The sequence below is a fragment of the Symphalangus syndactylus genome, chromosome 15 (assembly GCF_028878055.3).
Source record: "Symphalangus syndactylus isolate Jambi chromosome 15, NHGRI_mSymSyn1-v2.1_pri, whole genome shotgun sequence".
Lineage (NCBI taxonomy): Eukaryota > Metazoa > Chordata > Mammalia > Primates > Hylobatidae > Symphalangus > Symphalangus syndactylus.
In genome coordinates, this window is record NC_072437.2 from 113459840 (window position 1) to 113483276 (window position 23437).

Consider the following 23437-nt stretch of genomic DNA (forward strand, 5'->3'; position numbering starts at 1 on the left):
TCTGTTAGTTGAATGCACAGAACAGAATGAAGTTTCATACAATGCTTCTGTGTAGTTTATATTTGAACATATTCTTTTTTCCACTATTACCCACTTAGCGCTACGAATGTCCAGTTGCATTTTCTACAGACAGAGTGTTTCAAAACTGCTCAATCAAAAGTATGGTTTAACTCTGTTAGCTGAATGCTCAGATCAGAAAGAAGTTTCACAGAATGCTTCTGTGTAGTTTATATTTGAATATATTCCTTTTTCCACTACTACGCTCTTAGCGCTCCAATTGTCCAGTTGCATTTTCTACAGAAAGAGTGTTCAGATCTGCTCAATCAAAAGTATGGTTTAAATCTGTTAGCTGAATGCACAGATCAGAAAGAAGTTTCACAGAAGGATTCTGTGTAGTTTATATTTGGAGACATTCCTTTTTCCACTATTACCCTCTTAGCGCTCCGAATCTCCACTTGCATTTTCTACAGAAAGAGTGTTTCAGAACGGCTCAATCAAAACTAAGGTTCAACTCTTTTAGTTGAACAAACAGAACAGGAAGAAGTTTCACACAATTCTTCTGTGTAGTTTTTATTTGTAGACATTCTTTTTCCCAATATAGGCCTCTTAGCGCTCAGAATGTCCAATTGCAGTTTCTACAGAAAGAGTGTTTCAGAACGGCTCAATCAAAAGTAAGGTTCAACTCTGTTAGTTGAATGCACAGAACAGAATGAAGTTTCATACAATGCTTCTGTGTAGTTTATATTTGAACATATTCTTTTTTCCACTATTACCCACTTAGCGCTACGAATGTCCAGTTGCATTTTCTACAGACAGAGTGTTTCAAACTGCTCAATCAAAATTATGGTTTAACTCTGTTAGCTGAATGCTCAGATCAGAAAGAATTTTCACAGAATGCTTCTGTGTAGTTTATATTTGAATATATTCCTTTTTCCACTACTACGCTCTTAGCGCTCCAAATGTCCAGTTGCATTTTCTACAGAAAGAGTGTTCAGATCTGCTCAATCAAAAGTATGGTTTAACTCTGTTAGCTGAATGCACAGAGCAGAAAGAAGTTTCACCGAATGATTCTGTGTAGTTTATATTTGAAGACATTGCTTTTTCCACTATTACCCTCTTAGCGCTCCGAATCTCCACTTGCATTTTCTACAAAAAGAGTGGTTCATAACTGCTCAATCAAAAATATGTTTTATCTCTGTTAACTGAATTTACAGATCAGAAATAAGTTTCACAGAATGCATCTGTGTAGTTTTTATTTGAAGATATTTTTTTCCCAATGTAGGACTCTTAGCGCTTAGCATGTCCAATTGCAGTTTCTACAGAAAGAGTGTTTCAGAACGGCTCAATCAAAAGTAAGGTTCAACTCTGTTAGTTGAATGCACAGAACAGAAAGAATTTTCACAGAATGCTACTGTGTAGTTTATATTTGAATATATTCCTTTTTCCACTATTACCCTCTTAGCGCTCCGATTGTCCACTTGCATTTTCTACAGAAAGAGTGTTCAGAACTGTGCAATCAAAAGTATGGTTTAACTCTGTTAGCTTAATGAACATATCAGAAATACGTTTCACACAATGCTTCTGTGTAGTTTTTATTTGAAGACATTCTTTTTCCCAATATAGGCCTCTTAGCGCTCAGAATGTCCAATTGCAGTTTCTACAGAAAGAGTGTTTCAGAACGGCTCAATCAAAAGTAAGGTTCAACTCTGTTAGTGGAATGCACAGAACAGAAAGAAGTTTCATACAATGCTTCTGTGTAGTTTATATTTGAACATATTCTTTTTTCCACTATTACCCGCTTAGCGCTACGAATGTCCAGTTGCATTTTCTACAGACAGAGTGTTTCAAAACTGCTCAATCAAAAGTATGGTTTAAGTCTGTTAGCTGAATGCTCAGATCAGAAAGAAGTTTCACAGAATGCTTCTGTGTAGTTTATATTTGAATATAATCTTTTTCCACTACTACGCTCTTAGCGCTCCAAATGTCCAGTTGCCTTTTTCTACAGAAAGAGTGTTCAGATCTGCTCAATCAAAAGTATGCTTTAACTCTGTTAGCTGAATGCACAGATCAGAAAGAAGTTTCACTGAATGATTCTGTGTAGTTTATATTTGGAGACATTCCTTTTTCCACTATTACCCTCTTAGCTCTCCGAATCTCCACTTGCATTTTCTACAAAAAGAGTGTTTCATAACTGCTCAATCAAAAATATGTTTTATCTCTGTTAACTGAATTTACAGATCAGAAATAAGTTTCACAGAATGCATCTGTGTAGTTTTTATTTGAAGATATTCTTTTTCCCAATATAGGACTCTTAGCGCTTAGCATGTCCAATTGCAGTTTCTCCAGAAAGAGTGTTTCAGAACGGCTCAATCAAAAGTAAGGTTCAACTCTGTTAGTTGAATGCACAGAACAGAAAGAATTTTCACAGAATGCTACTGTGTAGTTTATATTTGAATATATTCCTTTTTCCACTATTACCCTCTTAGCGCTCCGAATGTCCACTTGCATTTTCTACAGAAAGAGTGTTCAGAACTGCGCAATCAAAAGTATGGTTTAACTCTGTTAGCTTAATGAACATATCAGTAATAAGTTTCACACAATGCTTCTGTGTAGTTTTTATTTGAAGATATTATTTTTCCCAATATAGGCCTCTTAGCGCTCAGAATGTCCAATTGCAGTTTCTACAGAAAGAGTGTTTCAGAAAGGCTCAATCAAAAGTAAGGTTCAACTCTGTTATTTGAATGCACAGAACAGAAAGAAGTTTCATACAATGCTTCTGTGTAGTTTATATTTGAACATATTCTTTTTTCCACTATTACCCACTTAGCGCTACGAATGTCCAGTTGCATTTTCTACAGACAGAGTGTTTCAAAACTACTCAATCAAAAGTATGGTTTAACTCTGTTAGCTGAATGCTCAGATCAGAAAGAAGTTTCACAGAATGCTTCTGTGTAGTTTATATTTGAATTTATTCCTTTTTCCACTACTACTCTCTTAGCGCTCCAAATGTCCAGTTGCATTTTCTACAGAAAGAGTGTTCAGATCTGCTCAATCAAAAGTATGGTTTTACTCTGTTAGCTGAATGCCAAGATCAGAAAGAAGTTTCACAGAATGATTCTGTGTAGTTTATATTTGGAGACATTCCTTTTTCCACTATTACCCTCTTAGCGCTCCGAATCTCCACTTGCATTTTCTACAGAAAGAGTGTTTCAGAACGGCTCAATCAAAACTAAGGTTCAACTCTTTTAGTTGAACAAACAGAACAGAAAGAAGTTTCACACAATTCTTCTGTGTAGTTGTTATTTGTAGACATTCTTTTCCCAATATAGGCCTCCTAGCGCTCAGAATGTCCAATTGCAGTTTCTACAGAAAGAGTGTTTCAGAACGGCTCAATCAAAAGTAAGGTTCAACTCTGTTAGTTGAATGCACAGAACAGAAAGAAGTTTCATACAATGCTTCTGTGTAGTTTGTATTTGAACATATTCTTTTTTCCACTATTACCCACTTAGCGCTACGAATGTCCAGTTGCATTTTCTACAGACAGAGTGTTTCCAAACTGCTCAATCAAATGTAAGGTTTAACTATGTTAGCTGAATGCTCAGATTAGAAAGAAGTTTCACAGAATGCTTCTGTGTAGTTTATATTTGAATATATTCCTTTTTCCACTACTACGCTCTTAGCGCTCCAAATGTCCAGTTGCATTTTCTACAGAAAGAGTGTTCAGATCTGCTCAATCAAAAGTATGGTTTAACTCTGTTAGCTGAATGCACAGAGCAGAAAGAAGTTTCACCGAATGATTCTGTGTAGTTTATATTTGAAGACATTCCTTTTTCCACTATTACCCTCTTAGCGCTCCGAATCTCCACTTGCATTTTCTACAAAAAGAGTGTTTAATAACTGCCCAATCAAAAATATGTTTTATCTCTGTTAACTGAATTTACAGATCAGAAATAAGTTTCACAGAATGCATCTGTGTAGTTTTTATTTGAAGATATTCTTTTTCCCAATGTAGGCCTCTTAGCGCTTAGCATGTCCAATTGCAGTTTCTACAGAAAGAGTGTTTCAGAACGGCTCAATCAAAAGTAAGGTTCAACTCTGTTAGTTGAATGCACAGAACAGAAAGAATTTTCACAGAATGCTACTGTGTAGTTTATATTTGAATATAATCCTTTTTCCACTATTACCCTCTAAGCGCTCCGAATGTCCACTTGCATTTTCTACAGAAAGAGTGTTCAGAACTGCGCAATCAAAAGTATGGTTTAACTCTGTTAGCTTAATGAACATATCAGAAATAAGTTTCACACAATGCTTCTGTGTAGTTTTTATTTGAAGATATTATTTTTCCCAATAGAGGTCTCTTAGCGCTCAGAATGTCCAATTGCAGTTTCTACAGAAAGAGTGTTTCAGAAAGGCTCAATCAAAAGTAAGGTTCAACTCTGTTAGTTGAATGCACAGAACAGAAAGAAGTTTCATACAATGCTTCTGTGTAGTTTATATTTGAACATATTCTTTTTTCCACTATTACCCTCTTAGCGCTCCGAATCTCCACTTGCATTTTCTACAGAAAGATTGTTTCAGAACGGCTCAATCAAAACTAAGGTTCAACTCTTTTAGTTGAACAAACAGAACAGAAAGTAGTTTCGCACAATTCTTCTGTGTAGTTTTTATTTGTAGACATTCTTTTTCCCAATAGAGGCCTCTTAGCGCTCAGAATGTCCAATTGCAGTTTCTACAGAAAGAGTGTTTCAGAACGGCTCAATCAAAAGTAAGGTTCAACTCTGTTAGTTGAATGCACAGAACAGAAAGAAGTTTCATACAATGCTTCTGTGTAGTTTATATTTGAACATATTCTTTTTTCCACTATTACCCACTTAGCGCTACGAATGTCCAGTTGCATTTTCTACAGACAGAGTGTTTCAAAACTGCTCAATCAAAAGTATGGTTTAACTCTGTTAGCTGAATGCTCAGATCAGAAAGAAGTTTCACAGAATGCTTCTGTGTAGTTTATATTTGAATATATTCCTTTTTCCACTACTACGCTCTTAGCGCTCCAAATGTCCAGTTGCATTTTCTACAGAAAGAGTGTTCAGATCTGCTCAATCAAAAGTATGCTTTAACTCTGTTAGCTGAATGCACAGATCAGAAAGAAGTTTCACAGAATGATTCTGTGTAGTTTATATTTGGAGACATTCCTTTTTCCACTATTTCCCTCTTAGCTCTCTGAATCTCCACTTGCATTTTCTACAAAAAGAGTGTTTCATAACTGCTCAATCAAAAATATGTTTTATCTCTGTTAACTGAATTTACAGATCAGAAATAAGTTTCACAGAATGCATCTGTGTAGCTTTTATTTGAAGATATTCTTTTTCCCAATATAGGACTCTTAGCGCTTAGCATGTCCAATTGCAGTTTCTCCAGAAAGAGTGTTTCAGAACGGCTCAATCAAAAGTAAGGTTCAACTCTGTTAGTTGAATGCACAGAACAGAAAGAATTTTCACAGAATGCTACTGTGTAGTTTATATTTGAATATATTCCTTTTTCCACTATTACCCTCTTAGCGCTCCGAATGTCCACTTGCATTTTCTACAGAAAGAGTGTTCAGAACTGCGCAATCAAAAGTATGGTTTAACTCTGTTAGCTTAATGAACATATCAGTAATAAGTTTCACACAATGCTTCTGTGTAGTTTTTATTTGAAGATATTATTTTTCCCAATATAGGCCTCTTAGCGCTCAGAATGTCCAATTGCAGTTTCTACAGAAAGAGTGTTTCAGAAAGGCTCAATCAAAAGTAAGGTTCAACTCTGTTATTTGAATGCACAGAACAGAAAGAAGTTTCATACAATGCTTCTGTGTAGTTTATATTTGAACATATTATTTTTTCCACTATTACCCACTTAGCGCTACGAATGTCCAGTTGCATTTTCTACAGACAGAGTGTTTCAAACTACTCAATCAAAAGTATGGTTTAACTCTGTTAGCTGAATGCTCAGATCAGAAAGAAGTTTCACAGAATGCTTCTGTGTAGTTTATATTTGAATTTATTCCTTTTTCCACTACTACTCTCTTAGCGCTCCAAATGTCCAGTTGCATTTTCTACAGAAAGAGTGTTCAGATCTGCTCAATCAAAAGTATGGTTTTACTCTGTTAGCTGAATGCACAGATCAGAAAGAAGTTTCACAGAATGATTCTGTGTAGTTTATATTTGGAGACATTCCTTTTTCCACTATTACCCTCTTAGCGCTCCGAATCTCCACTTGCATTTTCTACAGAAAGAGTGTTTCAGAACGGCTCAATCAAAACTAAGGTTCAACTCTTTTAGTTGATCAAACAGATCAGAAAGAAGTTTCACACAATTCTTCTGTGCAGTTTTTATTTGTAGACATTCTTTTTCCCAATATAGGCCTCTTAGCGCTCAGAATGTCCAATTGCAGTTTCTACAGAAAGAGTGTTTCAGAACGGCTCAATCAAAAGTAAGGTTCAACTCTGTTAGTTGAATGCACAGAACAGAAAGAAGTTTCATACAATGCTTCTGTGTAGTTTATATTTGAACATATTCTTTTTTCCACTATTACCCACTTAGCGCTACGAATGTCCAGTTGCATTTTCTACAGACAGAGTGTTTCCAAACTGCTCAATCAAAAGTATGGTTTAACTCTGTTAGCTGAATGCTCAGATCAGAAAGAAGTTTCACAGAATGCTTCTGTGTAGTTTATATTTGAATATATTCCTTTTTCCACTACTACGCTCTTAGCGCTCCAAATGTCCAGTTGCATTTTCTACAGAAAGAGTGTTCAGATCTGCTCAATCAAAAGTATGGTTTAACTCTGTTAGCTGAATGCACAGAGCAGAAAGAAGTTTCACCGAATGATTCTGTGTAGTTTATATTTGAAGACATTCCTTTTTCCACTATTACCCTCTTAGCGCTCCGAATCTCCACTTGCATTTTCTACAAAAAGAGTGTTTAATAACTGCCCAATCAAAAATATGTTTTATCTCTGTTAACTGAATTTACAGATCAGAAATAAGTTTCACAGAATGCATCTGTGTAGTTTTTATTTGAATATATTCTTTTTCCCAATGTAGGCCTCTTAGCGCTTAGCATGTCCAATTGCAGTTTCTACAGAAAGAGTGTTTCAGAACGGCTCAATCAAAAGTAAGGTTCAACTCTGTTAGTTGAATGCACAGAACAGAAAGAATTTTCACAGAATGCTACTGTGTAGTTTATATTTGAATATATTCCTTTTTCCACTATTACCCTCTTAGCGCTCCGAATGTCCACTTGCATTTTCTACAGAAAGAGTGTTCAGAACTGCGCAATCAAAAGTATGGTTTAACTCTGTTAGCTTAATGAACATATCAGAAATAAGTTTCACAAAATGCTTCTGTGTAGTTTTTATTTGAAGATATTTTTTTTCCCAATAGAGGCATCTTAGCGCTCAGAATGTCCAATTGCAGTTTCTACAGAAAGAGTGTTTCAGAAAGGCTCAATCAAAATTAAGGTTCAACTCTGTTAGTTGAATGCACAGAACAGAAAGTAGTTTCATACAATGCTTCTGTGTAGTTTATATTTGAACATATTCTATTTTCCACTATTACCCACTTAGCGCTACGAATGTCCAGTTGCATTTTCTACAGACAGAGTGTTTCAAAACTGCTTAATCAAAAGTATGGTTTAACTCTGTTAGCTGAATGCTCAGATCAGAAAGAAGTTTCACAGAATGCTTCTGTGTAGTTTATATTTGAATATATTCCTTTTTCCTCTACTACACTCTTAGCGCTCCAAATGTCCAGTTGCATTTTCTACAGAAAGAGTGTTCAGATCTGCTCAATCAAAAGTATGGTTTAACTCTGTTAGCTGAATGCACAGATCAGAAAGAAGTTTCACAGAATGATTCTGTGTAGTTTATATTTGGAGACATTCCTTTTTCCACTATTACCCTCTTAGCGCTCCGAATCTCCACTTGCATTTTCTACAGAAAGAGTGTTTCAGAACGGCTCAATCAAAACTAAAGTTCAACTCTTTTAGTTGAACAAACAGAACAGAAAGAAGTTTCACACAATTCTTCTGTGTAGTTTTTATTTGTAGACATTCATTTTCCCAATATAGGCCTCTTAGCGCTCAGAATGTCCAATTGCAGTTTCTACAGAAAGAGTTTTTCAGAACGGCTCAATCAAAAGTAAGGTTCAACTCTGTTAGTTGAATGCACAGAACAGAAAGAAGTTTCATACAATGCTTCTGTGTAGTTTATATTTGAACATATTCTTTTTTCCACTATTACCAACTTAGCGCTACGAATGTCCAGTTGCATTTTCTACAGACAGAGTGTTTCAAAACTGCTCAATCAAAAGTATGGTTTAACTCTGTTAGCTGAATGCTCAGATCAGAAAGAAGTTTCACAGAATGCTTCTGTGTAGTTTATATTTGAATATATTCCTTTTTCCACTACTACGCTCTTAGCGCTCCAAATGTCCAGTTGCATTTTCTACAGAAAGAGTGTTCAGATCTGCTCAATCAAAAGTATGGTTTAACTCTGTTAGCTGAATGCACAGAGCAGAAAGAAGTTTCACCGAATGATTCTGTGTAGTTTATATTTGAAGACATTCCTTTTTCCACTATTACCCTCTTAGCGCTAAGAATCTCCACTTGCATTTTCTACAAAAAGAGTGTTTCATAACTGCTCAATCAAAAATATGTTTTATCTCTGTTAACTGAATTTACAGATCAGAAATAAGTTTCACAGAATGCATCTGTGTAGTTTTTATTTGAAGATATTCTTTTTCCCAATGTCGGCCTCTTAGCGCTTAGCATGTCCAATTGCAGTTTCTACAGAAAGAGTGTTTCAGAACGGCTCAATCAAAAGTAAGGTTCAACTCTGTTAGTTGAATGCACAGAACAGAAAGAATTTTCACATAATGCTACTGTGTAGTTTATATTTGAATATATTCCTTTTTCCACTATTACCCTCTTAGCGCTCCGATTGTCCACTTGCATTTTCTACAGAAAGAGTGTTCAGAACTGTGCAATCAAAAGTATGGTTTAACTCTGTTAGCTTAAAGAACATATCAGAAATAAGTTTCACACAAGGCTTCTGTGTAGTTTTTATTTGAAGACATTCTTTTTCCCAATATAGGCCTCTTAGCGCTCAGAATGTCCAATTGCAGTTTCTACAGAAAGAGTGTTTCAGAACGGCTCAATCAAAAGTAAGGTTCAACTCTGTTAGTGGAATGCACAGAACAGAAAGAAGTTTCATACAATGCTTCTGTGTAGTTTATATTTGAACATATTCTTTTTTCCACTATTACCCGCTTAGCGCTACGAATGTCCAGTTGCATTTTCTACAGACAGAGTGTTTCAAAACTGCTCAATCAAAAGTATGGTTTAACTCTGTTAGCTGAATGCTCAGATCAGAAAGAAGTTTCACAGAATGCTTCTGTGTAGTTTATATTTGAATATATTCCTTTTTCCACTACTACGCTCTTAGCGCTCCAAATGTCCAGTTGCATTTTCTACAGAAAGAGTGTTCAGATCTGCTCAATCAAAAGTATGCTTTAACTCTGTTAGCTGAATGCACAGATCAGAAAGATGTTTCACTGAATGATTCTGTGTAGTTTATATTTGGAGACATTCCTTTTTCCACTATTACCATCTTAGCTCTCCGAATCTCCACTTGCATTTTCTACAAAAAGAGTGTTTCATAACTGCTGAATCAAAAATATGTTTTATCTCTGTTAACTGAATTTACAGATCAGAAATAAGTTTCACAGAATGCATCTGTGTAGTTTTTATTTGAAGATATTCTTTTTCCCAATATAGGACTCTTAGCGCTTAGCATGTCCAATTGCAGTTTCTCCAGAAAGAGTGTTTCAGAACGGCTCAATCAAAAGTAAGGTTCAACTCTGTTAGTTGAATGCACAGAACAGAAAGAATTTTCACAGAATGCTACTGTGTAGTTTATATTTGAATATATTACTTTTTCCACTATTACCCTCTTAGCGCTCCGAATGTACACTTGCATTTTCTACAGAAAGAGTGTTCAGAACTGCGCAATCAAAAGTATGGTTTAACTCTGTTAGCTTAATGAACATATCAGTAATAAGTTTCACACAATGCTTCTGTGTAGTTTTTATTTGAAGATATTATTTTTCCCAATATAGGCCTCTTAGCGCTCAGAATGTCCAATTGCAGTTTCTACAGAAAGAGTGTTTCAGAAAGGCTCAATCAAAAGTAAGGTTCAACTCTGTTATTTGAATGCACAGAACAGAAAGAAGTTTCATACAATGCTTCTGTGTAGTTTATATTTGAACATATTCTTTTTTCCACTATTACCCACTTAGCGCTACGAATGTCCAGTTGCATTTTCTACAGACAGAGTGTTTCAAAACTACTCAATCAAAAGTATGGTTTAACTCTGTTAGCTGAATGCTCAGATCAGAAAGAAGTTTCACAGAATGCTTCTGTGTAGTTTATATTTGAATTTATTCCTTTTTCCACTACTACTCTCTTAGCGCTCCAAATGTCCAGTTGCATTTTCTACAGAAAGAGTGTTCAGATCTGCTCAATCAAAAGTATGGTTTTACTCTGTTAGCTGAATGCACAGATCAGAAAGAAGTTTCACAGAATGATTCTGTGTAGTTTATATTTGGAGACATTCCTTTTTCCACTATTACCCTCTTAGCGCTCCGAATCTCCACTTGCATTTTCTACAGAAAGAGTGTTTCAGAACGGCTCAATCAAAACTAAGGTTCAACTCTTTTAGTTGATCAAACAGATCAGAAAGAAGTTTCACACAATTCTTCTGTGCAGTTTTTATTTGTAGACATTCTTTTTCCCAATATAGGCCTCTTAGCGCTCAGAATGTCCAATTGCAGTTTCTACAGAAAGAGTGTTTCAGAACGGCTCAATCAAAAGTAAGGTTCAACTCTGTTAGTTGAATGCACAGAACAGAAAGAAGTTTCATACAATGCTTCTGTGTAGTTTATATTTGAACATATTCTTTTTTCCACTATTACCCACTTAGCGCTACGAATGTCCAGTTGCATTTTCTACAGACAGAGTGTTTCCAAACTGCTCAATCAAAAGTATGGTTTAACTATGTTAGCTGAATGCTCAGATCAGAAAGAAGTTTCACAGAATGCTTCTGTGTAGTTTATATTTGAATATATTCCTTTTTCCACTACTACGCTCTTAGCGCTCCAAATGTCCAGTTGCATTTTCTACAGAAAGAGTGTTCAGATCTGCTCAATCAAAAGTATGGTTTAACTCTGTTAGCTGAATGCACAGATCAGAAAGAAGTTTCACCGAATGATTCTGTGTAGTTTATATTTGAAGACATTCCTTTTTCCACTATTACCCTCTTAGCACTCCGAATCTCCACTTGCATTTTCTACAAAAAGAGTGTTTAATAACTGCCCAATCAAAAATATGTTTTATCTCTGTTAACTGAATTTACAGATCAGAAATAAGTTTCACAGAATGCATCTGTGTAGTTTTTATTTGAATATATTCTTTTTCCCAATGTAGGCCTCTTAGCGCTTAGCATGTCCAATTGCAGTTTCTACAGAAAGAGTGTTTCAGAACGGCTCAATCAAAAGTAAGGTTCAACTCTGTTAGTTGAATGCACAGAACAGAAAGAATTTTCACAGAATGCTACTGTGTAGTTTATATTTGAATATATTCCTTTTTCCACTATTACCCTCTTAGCGCTCCGATTGTCCACTTGCATTTTCTACAGAAAGAGTGTTCAGAACTGTGCAATCAAAAGTATGGTTTAACTCTGTTAGCTTAATGAACATATCAGAAATAAGTTTCACACAAGGCTTCTGTGTAGTTTTTATTTGAAGACATTCTTTTTCCCAATATAGGCCTCTTAGCGCTCAGAATGTCCAATTGCAGTTTCTACAGAAAGAGTGTTTCAGAACGGCTCAATCAAAAGTAAGGTTCAACTCTGTTAGTGGAATGCACAGAACAGAAAGAAGTTTCATACAATGCTTCTGTGTAGTTTATATTTGAACATATTCTTTTTTCCACTATTACCCGCTTAGCGCTACGAATGTCCAGTTGCATTTTCTACAGACAGACTGTTTCAAAACTGCTCAATCAAAAGTATGGTTTAACTCTGTTAGCTGAATGCTCAGATCAGAAAGAAGTTTCACAGAATGCTTCTGTGTAGTTTATATTTGAATATATTCCTTTTTCCACTACTACGCTCTTAGTGCTCCAAATGTCCAGTTGCATTTTCTACAGAAAGAGTGTTCAGATCTGCTCAATCAAAAGTATGCTTTAACTCTGTTAGCTGAATGCACAGATCAGAAAGAAGTTTCACTGAATGATTCTGTGTAGTTTATATTTGGAGACATTCCTTTTTCCACTATTACCCTCTTAGCTCTCCGAATCTCCACTTGCATTTTCTACAAAAAGAGTGTTTCATAACTGCTCAATCAAAAATATGTTTTATCTCTGTTAACTGAATTTACAGATCAGAAATAAGTTTCACAGAATGCATCTGTGTAGTTTTTATTTGAAGATATTCTTTTTCCCAATATAGGACTCTTAGCGCTTAGCATGTCCAATTGCAGTTTCTCCAGAAAGAGTGTTTCAGAACGGCTCAATCAAAAGTAAGGTTCAACTCTGTTAGTTGAATGCACAGAACAGAAAGAATTTTCACAGAATGCTACTGTGTAGTTTATATTTGAATATATTACTTTTTCCACTATTACCCTCTTAGCGCTCCGAATGTCCACTTGCATTTTCTACAGAAAGAGTGTTCAGAACTGCGCAATCAAAAGTATGGTTTAACTCTGTTAGCTTAATGAACATATCAGTAATAAGTTTCACACAATGCTTCTGTGTAGTTTTTATTTGAAGATATTATTTTTCCCAATATAGGCCTCTTAGCGCTCAGAATGTCCAATTGCAGTTTCTACAGAAAGAGTGTTTCAGAAAGGCTCAATCAAAAGTAAGGTTCAACTCTGTTATTTGAATGCACAGAACAGAAAGAAGTTTCATACAATGCTTCTGTGTAGTTTATATTTGAACATATTCTTTTTTCCACTATTACCCACTTAGCGCTACGAATGTCCAGTTGCATTTTCTACAGACAGAGTGTTTCAAAACTACTCAATCAAAAGTATGGTTTAACTCTGTTAGCTGAATGCTCAGATCAGAAAGAAGTTTCACAGAATGCTTCTGTGTAGTTTATATTTGAATTTATTCCTTTTTCCACTACTACTCTCTTAGCGCTCCAAGTGTCCAGTTGCATTTTCTACAGAAAGAGTGTTCAGATCTGCTCAATCAAAAGTATGGTTTTACTCTGTTAGCTGAATGCACAGATCAGAAAGAAGTTTCACAGAATGATTCTGTGTAGTTTATATTTGGAGACATTCCTTTTTCCACTATTACCCTCTTAGCGCTCCGAATCTCCACTTGCATTTTCTACAGAAAGAGTGTTTCAGAACGGCTCAATCAAAACTAAGGTTCAACTCTTTTAGTTGATCAAACAGATCAGAAAGAAGTTTCACACAATTCTTCTGTGCAGTTTTTATTTGTAGACATTCTTTTTCCCAATATAGGCCTCTTAGCGCTCAGAATGTCCAATTGCAGTTTCTACAGAAAGAGTGTTTCAGAACGGCTCAATCAAAAGTAAGGTTCAACTCTGTTAGTTGAATGCACAGAACAGAAAGAAGTTTCATACAATGCTTCTGTGTAGTTTATATTTGAACATATTCTTTTTTCCACTATTACCCACTTAGCGCTACGAATGTCCAGTTGCATTTTCTACAGACAGAGTGTTTCCAAACTGCTCAATCAAAAGTATGGTTTAACTATGTTAGCTGAATGCTCAGATCAGAAAGAAGTTTCACAGAATGCTTCTGTGTAGTTTATATTTGAATATATTCCTTTTTCCACTACTACGCTCTTAGCGCTCCAAATGTCCAGTTGCATTTTCTACAGAAAGAGTGTTCAGATCTGCTCAATCAAAAGTATGGTTTAACTCTGTTAGCTGAATGCACAGATCAGAAAGAAGTTTCACCGAATGATTCTGTGTAGTTTATATTTGAAGACATTCCTTTTTCCACTATTACCCTCTTAGCGCTCCGAATCTCCACTTGCATTTTCTACAAAAAGAGTGTTTAATAACTGCCCAATCAAAAATATGTTTTATCTCTGTTAACTGAATTTACAGATCAGAAATAAGTTTCACAGAATGCATCTGTGTAGTTTTTATTTGAATATATTCTTTTTCCCAATGTAGGCCTCTTAGCGCTTAGCATGTCCAATTGCAGTTTCTACAGAAAGAGTGTTTCAGAACGGCTCAATCAAAAGTAAGGTTCAACTCTGTTAGTTGAATGCACAGAACAGAAAGAATTTTCACAGAATGCTACTGTGTAGTTTATATTTGAATATATTCCTTTTTCCACTATTACCCTCTTAGCGCTCCGATTGTCCACTTGCATTTTCTACAGAAAGAGTGTTCAGAACTGTGCAATCAAAAGTATGGTTTAACTCTGTTAGCTTAATGAACATATCAGAAATAAGTTTCACACAAGGCTTCTGTGTAGTTTTTATTTGAAGACATTCTTTTTCCCAATATAGGCCTCTTAGCGCTCAGAATGTCCAATTGCAGTTTCTACAGAAAGAGTGTTTCAGAACGGCTCAATCAAAAGTAAGGTTCAACTCTGTTAGTGGAATGCACAGAACAGAAAGAAGTTTCATACAATGCTTCTGTGTAGTTTATATTTGAACATATTCTTTTTTCCACTATTACCCGCTTAGCGCTACGAATGTCCAGTTGCATTTTCTACAGACAGACTGTTTCAAAACTGCTCAATCAAAAGTATGGTTTAACTCTGTTAGCTGAATGCTCAGATCAGAAAGAAGTTTCACAGAATGCTTCTGTGTAGTTTATATTTGAATATATTCCTTTTTCCACTACTACGCTCTTAGTGCTCCAAATGTCCAGTTGCATTTTCTACAGAAAGAGTGTTCAGATCTGCTCAATCAAAAGTATGCTTTAACTCTGTTAGCTGAATGCACAGATCAGAAAGAAGTTTCACTGAATGATTCTGTGTAGTTTATATTTGGAGACATTCCTTTTTCCACTATTACCCTCTTAGCTCTCCGAATCTCCACTTGCATTTTCTACAAAAAGAGTGTTTCATAACTGCTCAATCAAAAATATGTTTTATCTCTGTTAACTGAATTTACAGATCAGAAATAAGTTTCACAGAATGCATCTGTGTAGTTTTTATTTGAAGATATTCTTTTTCCCAATATAGGACTCTTAGCGCTTAGCATGTCCAATTGCAGTTTCTCCAGAAAGAGTGTTTCAGAACGGCTCAATCAAAAGTAAGGTTCAACTCTGTTAGTTGAATGCACAGAACAGAAAGAATTTTCACAGAATGCTACTGTGTAGTTTATATTTGAATATATTACTTTTTCCACTATTACCCTCTTAGCGCTCCGAATGTCCACTTGCATTTTCTACAGAAAGAGTGTTCAGAACTGCGCAATCAAAAGTATGGTTTAACTCTGTTAGCTTAATGAACATATCAGTAATAAGTTTCACACAATGCTTCTGTGTAGTTTTTATTTGAAGATATTATTTTTCCCAATATAGGCCTCTTAGCGCTCAGAATGTCCAATTGCAGTTTCTACAGAAAGAGTGTTTCAGAAAGGCTCAATCAAAAGTAAGGTTCAACTCTGTTATTTGAATGCACAGAACAGAAAGAAGTTTCATACAATGTTTCTGTGTAGTTTATATTTGAACATATTCTTTTTTCCACTATTACCCACTTAGCGCTACGAATGTCCAGTTGCATTTTCTACAGACAGAGTGTTTCAAAACTACTCAATCAAAAGTATGGTTTAACTCTGTTAGCTGAATGCTCAGATCAGAAAGAAGTTTCACAGAATGCTTCTGTGTAGTTTATATTTGAATTTATTCCTTTTTCCACTACTACTCTCTTAGCGCTCCAAATGTCCAGTTGCATTTTCTACAGAAAGAGTGTTCAGATCTGCTCAATCAAAAGTATGGTTTTACTCTGTTAGCTGAATGCACAGATCAGAAAGAAGTTTCACAGAATGATTCTGTGTAGTTTATATTTGGAGACATTCCTTTTTCCACTATTACCCTCTTAGCGCTCCGAATCTCCACTTGCATTTTCTACAGAAAGAGTGTTTCAGAACGGCTCAATCAAAACTAAGGTTCAACTCTTTTAGTTGATCAAACAGATCAGAAAGAAGTTTCACACAATTCTTCTGTGCAGTTTTTATTTGTAGACATTCTTTTTCCCAATATAGGCCTCTTAGCGCTCAGAATGTCCAATTGCAGTTTCTACAGAAAGAGTGTTTCAGAACGGCTCAATCAAAAGTAAGGTTCAACTCTGTTAGTTGAATGCACAGACCAGAAAGAAGTTTCATACAATGCTTCTGTGTAGTTTATATTTGAACATATTCTTTTTTCCACTATTACCCACTTAGCGCTACGAATGTCCAGTTGCATTTTCTACAGACAGAGTGTTTCCAAACTGCTCAATCAAAAGTATGGTTTAACTATGTTAGCTGAATGCTCAGATCAGAAAGAAGTTTCACAGAATGCTTCTGTGTAGTTTATATTTGAATATATTCCTTTTTCCACTACTACGCTCTTAGCGCTCCAAATGTCCAGTTGCATTTTCTACAGAAAGAGTGTTCAGATCTGCTCAATCAAAAGTATGGTTTAACTCTGTTAGCTGAATGCACAGAGCAGAAAGAAGTTTCACCGAATGATTCTGTGTAGTTTATATTTGAAGACATTCCTTTTTCCACTATTACCCTCTTAGCGCTCCGAATCTCCACTTGCATTTTCTACAAAAAGAGTGTTTAATAACTGCCCAATCAAAAATATGTTTTATCTCTGTTAACTGAATTTACAGATCAGAAATAAGTTTCACAGAATGCATCTGTGTAGTTTTTATTTGAATATATTCTTTTTCCCAATGTAGGCCTCTTAGCGCTTAGCATGTCCAATTGCAGTTTCTACAGAAAGAGTGTTTCAGAACGGCTCAATCAAAAGTAAGGTTCAACTCTGTTAGTTGAATGCACAGAACAGAAAGAATTTTCACAGAATGCTACTGTGTAGTTTATATTTGAATATATTCCTTTTTCCACTATTACCCTCTTAGCGCTCCGATTGTCCACTTGCATTTTCTACAGAAAGAGTGTTCAGAACTGTGCAATCAAAAGTATGGTTTAACTCTGTTAGCTTAATGAACATATCAGAAATAAGTTTCACACAAGGCTTCTGTGTAGTTTTTATTTGAAGACATTCTTTTTCCCAATATAGGCCTCTTAGCGCTCAGAATGTCCAATTGCAGTTTCTACAGAAAGAGTGTTTCAGAACGGCTCAATCAAAAGTAAGGTTCAACTCTGTTAGTGGAATGCACAGAACAGAAAGAAGTTTCATACAATGCTTCTGTGTAGTTTATATTTGAACATATTCTTTTTTCCACTATTACCCGCTTAGCGCTACGAATGTCCAGTTGCATTTTCTACAGACAGAGTGTTTCAAAACTGCTCAATCAAAAGTATGGTTTAACTCTGTTAGCTGAATGCTCAGATCAGAAAGAAGTTTCACAGAATGCTTCTGTGTAGTTTATATTTGAATATATTCCTTTTTCCACTACTACGCTCTTAGCGCTCCAAATGTCCAGTTGCATTTTCTACAGAAAGAGTGTTCAGATCTGCTCAATCAAAAGTATGCTTTAACTCTGTTAGCTGAATGCACAGATCAGAAAGAAGTTTCACTGAATGATTCTGTGTAGTTTATATTTGGAGACATTCCTTTTTCCACTATTACCCTCTTAGCTCTCCGAATCTCCACTTGCATTTTCTACAAAAAGAGTGTTTCATAACTGCTCAATCAAAAATATGTTTTATCTCTGTTAACTGAATTTACAGATCAGAAATAAGTTTCACAGAATGCATCTGTGTAGTTTTTATTTGAAGATATTATTTTTCCCAATATAGGACTCTTAGCGCTTAGCATGTCCAATTGCAGTTTCTCCAGAAAGAGTGTTTCAGAACGGCTCAATCAAAAGTAAGGTTCAACTCTGTTAGTTGAATGCACAGAACAGAAAGAATTTTCACAGAATGCTACTGTGTAGTTTATATTTGAATATATTCCTTTTTCCACTATTACCCTCTTAGCGCTCCGAATGTCCACTTGCATTTTCTACAGAAAGAGTGTTCAGAACTGCGCAATCAAAAGTATGGTTTAACTCTGTTAGCTTAATGAACATATCAGTAATAAGTTTCACACAATGCTTCTGTGTAGTTTTTATTTGAAGATATTATTTTTCCCAATATAGGCCTCTTAGCGCTCAGAATGTCCAATTGCAGTTTCTACAGAAAGAGTGTTTCAGAAAGGCTCAATCAAAAGTAAGGTTCAACTCTGTTATTTGAATGCACAGAACAGAAAGAAGTTTCATACAATGCTTCTGTGTAGTTTATATTTGAACATATTCTTTTTTCCACTATTACCCACTTAGCGCTACGAATGTCCAGTTGCATTTTCTACAGACAGAGTGTTTCAAAACTACTCAATCAAAAGTATGGTTTAACTCTGTTAGCTGAATGCTCAGATCAGAAAGAAGTTTCACAGAATGCTTCTGTGTAGTTTATATTTGAATTTATTCCTTTTTCCACTACTACTCTCTTAGCGCTCCAAATGTCCAGTTGCATTTTCTACAGAAAGAGTGTTCAGATCTGCTCAATCAAAAGTATGGTTTTACTCTGTTAGCTGAATGCACAGATCAGAAAGAAGTTTCACAGAATGATTCTGTGTAGTTTATATTTGGAGACATTCCTTTTTCCACTATTACCCTCTTAGCGCTCCGAATCTCCACTTGCATTTTCTACAGAAAGAGTGTTTCAGAACGGCTCAATCAAAACTAAGGTTCAACTCTTTTAGTTGATCAAACAGATCAGAAAGAAGTTTCACACAATTCTTCTGTGCAGTTTTTATTTGTAGACATTCTTTTTCCCAATATAGGCCTCTTAGCGCTCAGAATGTCCAATTGCAGTTTCTACAGAAAGAGTGTTTCAGAACGGCTCAATCAAAAGTAAGGTTCAACTCTGTTAGTTGAATGCACAGAACAGAAAGAAGTTTCATACAATGCTTCTGTGTAGTTTATATTTGAACATATTCTTTTTTCCACTATTACCCACTTAGCGCTACGAATGTCCAGTTGCATTTTCTACAGACAGAGTGTTTCCAAACTGCTCAATCAAAAGTATGGTTTAACTATGTTAGCTGAATGCTCAGATCAGAAAGAAGTTTCACAGAATGCTTCTGTGTAGTTTATATTTGAATATATTCCTTTTTCCACTACTACGCTCTTAGCGCTCCAAATGTCCAGTTGCATTTTCTACAGAAAGAGTGTTCAGATCTGCTCAATCAAAAGTATGGTTTAACTCTGTTAGCTGAATGCACAGAGCAGAAAGAAGTTTCACCGAATGATTCTGTGTAGTTTATATTTGAAGACATTCCTTTTTCCACTATTACCCTCTTAGCGCTCCGAATCTCCACTTGCATTTTCTACAAAAAGAGTGTTTAATAACTGCCCAATCAAAAATATGTTTTATCTCTGTTAACTGAATTTACAGATCAGAAATAAGTGTCACAGAATGCATCTGTGTAGTTTTTATTTGAAGATATTCTTTTTCCCAATATAGGCCTCTTAGCGCTCAGAATGTCCAATTGCAGTTTCTACAGAAAGAGTTTTTCAGAACGGCTCAATCAAAAGTAAGGTTCAACTCTGTTAGTTGAATGCACAGAACAGAAAGAAGTTTCATACAATGCTTCTGTGTAGTTTATATTTGAACATATTCTTTTTTCCACTATTACCAACTTAGCGCTACGAATGTCCAGTTGCATTTTCTACAGACAGAGTGTTTCAAAACTGCTCAATCAAAAGTATGGTTTAACTCTGTTAGCTGAATGCTCAGATCAGAAAGAAGTTTCACAGAATGCTTCTGTGTAGTTTATATTTGAATATATTCCTTTTTCCACTACTACGCTCTTAGCGCTCCAAATGTCCAGTTGCATTTTCTACAGAAAGAGTGTTCAGGTCTGCTCAATCAAAAGTATGGTTTAACTCTGTTAGCTGAATGCACAGAGCAGAAAGAAGTTTCACCGAATGATTCTGTGTAGTTTATATTTGAAGACATTCCTTTTTCCACTATTACCCTCTTAGCGCTCCGAATCTAAACTTGCATTTTCTACAAAAAGAGTATTTCATAACTGCTCAATCAAAAATATGTTTTATCTCTGTTAACTGAATTTACAGATCAGAAATAAGTTTCACAGAATGCATCTGTGTAGTTTTTATTTGAAGATATTCTTTTTCCCAATGTCGGCCTCTTAGCGCTTAGCATGTCCAATTGCAGTTTCTACAGAAAGAGTGTTTCAGAACGGCTAAATCAAAAGTAAGGTTCAACTCTGTTAGTTGAATGCACAGAACAGAAAGAATTTTCACAGAATGCTACTGTGTAGTTTATATTTGAATATATTCCTTTTTCCACTATTACCCTCTTAGCGCTCCGAATGTCCACTTGCATTTTCTACAGAAAGAGTGTTCAGAACTGCGCAATCAAAAGTATGGTTTAACTCTGTTAGCTTAATGAACATATCAGAAATAAGTTTCACACAATGCTTCTGTGTAGTTTTTATTTGAAGATATTATTTTTCCCAATAGAGGCCTCTTAGCGCTCAGAATGTCCAATTGCAGTTTCTACAGAAAGAGTGTTTCAGAAAGGCTCAATCAAAATTAAGGTTCAACTCTGTTAGTTGAATGCACAGAACAGAAAGAAGTTTCATACAATGCTTCTGTGTAGTTTATATTTGAACATATTCTATTTTCCACTATTACCCACTTAGTGCTACGAATGTCCAGTTGCATTTTCTACAGACAGAGTGTTTCAAAACTGCTCAATCAAAGTATGGTTTAACTCTGTTAGCTGAATGCTCAGATCAGAAAGAAGTTTCACAGAATGCTTCTGTGTAGTTTATATTTGAATATATTCCTTTTTCCACTACTACACTCTTAGCGCTCCAAATGTCCAGTTGCATTTTCTACAGAAAGAGTGTTCAGATCTGCTCAATCAAAAGTATGGTTTAACTCTGTTAGCTGAATGCACAGATCAGAAAGAAGTTTCACAGAATGATTCTGTGTAGTTTATATTTGGAGACATTCCTTTTTCCACTATTACCCTCTTAGCGCTCCGAATCTCCACTTGCATTTTCTACAGAAAGAGTGTTTCAGAACGGCTCAATCAAAACTAAAGTTCAACCCTTTTAGTTGAACAAACAGAACAGAAAGTAGTTTCACACAATTCTTCTGTGTAGTTTTTATTTGTAGACATTCTTTTTCCCAACATAGGCCTCTTAGCGCTCAGAATGTCCAATTGCAGTTTCTACAGAAAGAGTTTTTCAGAACGGCTCAATCAAAAGTAAGGTTCAACTCTGTTAGTTGAATGCACAGAACAGAAAGAAGTTTCATACAATGCTTCTGTGTAGTTTATATTTGAACATATTCTTTTTTCCACTATTACCAACTTAGCGCTACGAATGTCCAGTTGCATTTTCTACAGACAGAGTGTTTCAAAACTGCTCAATCAAAAGTATGGTTTAACTCTGTTAGCTGAATGCTCAGATCAGAAAGAAGTTTCACAGAATGCTTCTGTGTAGTTTATATTTGAATATATTCCTTTTTCCACTACTACGCTCTTAGCGCTCCAAATGTCCAGTTGCATTTTCTACAGAAAGAGTGTTCAGATCTGCTCAATCAAAAGTATGGTTTAACTCTGTTAGCTGAATGCACAGAGCAGAAAGAAGTTTCACCGAATGATTCTGTGTAGTTTATATTTGAAGACATTCCTTTTTCCACTATTACCCTCTTAGCGCTCCGAATCTCCACTTGCATTTTCTACAAAAAGAGTGTTTCATAACTGCTCAATCAAAAATATGTTTTATCTCTGTTAACTGAATTTTCAGATCAGAAATAAGTTTCACAGAATGCATCTGTGTAGTTTTTATTTGAAGATATTCTTTTTCCCAATGTAGGCCTCTTAGCGCTTAGCATGTCCAATTGCAGTTTCTACAGAAAGAGTGTTTCAGAACGGCTCAATCAAAAGTAAGGTTCAACTCTGTTAGTTGAATGCACAGAACAGAAAGAATTTTCACAGAATGCTACTGTGTAGTTTATATTTGAATATATTCCTTTTTCCACTATTACCCTCTTAGCGCTCCGAATGTCCACTTGCATTTTCTACAGAAAGAGTGTTCAGAACTGCGCAATCAAAAGTATGGTTTAACTCTGTTAGCTTAATGAACATATCAGAAATAAGTTTCACACAATGCTTCTGTGTAGTTTTTATTTGAAGATATTATTTTTCCCAATAGAGTCCTCTTAGCGCTCAGAATGTACAATTGCAGTTTCTACAGAAAGAGTGTTTCAGAAAGGCTCAATCAAAAGTAAGGTTCAACTCTGTTAGTTGAATGCACAGAACAGAAAGAAGTTTCATACAATGCTTCTGTGTAGTTTATATTTGAACATATTCTTTTTTCCACTATTACCCACTTAGCGCTACGAATGTCCAGTTGCATTTTCTACAGACAGAGTGTTTCAAAACTGCTCAATCAAAAGTATGGTTTAACTCTGTTAGCTGAATGCTCAGATCAGAAAGAAGTTTCACAGAATGCTTCTGTGTAGTTTATATTTGAATATATTCCTTTTTCCACTACTACACTCTTAGCGCTCCAAATGTCCAGTTGCATTTTCTACAGAAAGAGTGTTCAGATCTGCTCAATCAAAAGTATGGTTTAACTCTGTTAGCTGAATGCACAGATCAGAAAGAAGTTTCACAGAATGATTCTGTGTAGTTTATATTTGGAGACATTCCTTTTTCCACTATTACCCTCTTAGCGCTCCGAATCTCCACTTGCATTTTCTACAGAAAGAGTGTTTCAGAACGGCTCAATCAAAACTAAAGTTCAACTCTTTTAGTTGAACAAACAGAACAGAAAGTAGTTTCACACAATTCTTCTGTGTAGTTTTTATTTGTAGACATTCATTTTCCCAATATAGGCCTCTTAGCGCTCAGAATGTCCAATTGCAGTTTCTACAGAAAGAGTTTTTCAGAACGGCTCAATCAAAAGTAAGGTTCAACTCTGTTAGTTGAATGCACAGAACAGAAAGAAGTTTCATACAATGCTTCTGTGTAGTTTATATTTGAACATATTCTTTTTTCCACTATTACCAACTTAGCGCTACGAATGTCCAGTTGCATTTTCTACAGACAGAGTGTTTCAAAACTGCTCAATCAAAAGTATGGTTTAACTCTGTTAGCTGAATGCTCAGATCAGAAAGAAGTTTCACAGAATGCTTCTGTGTAGT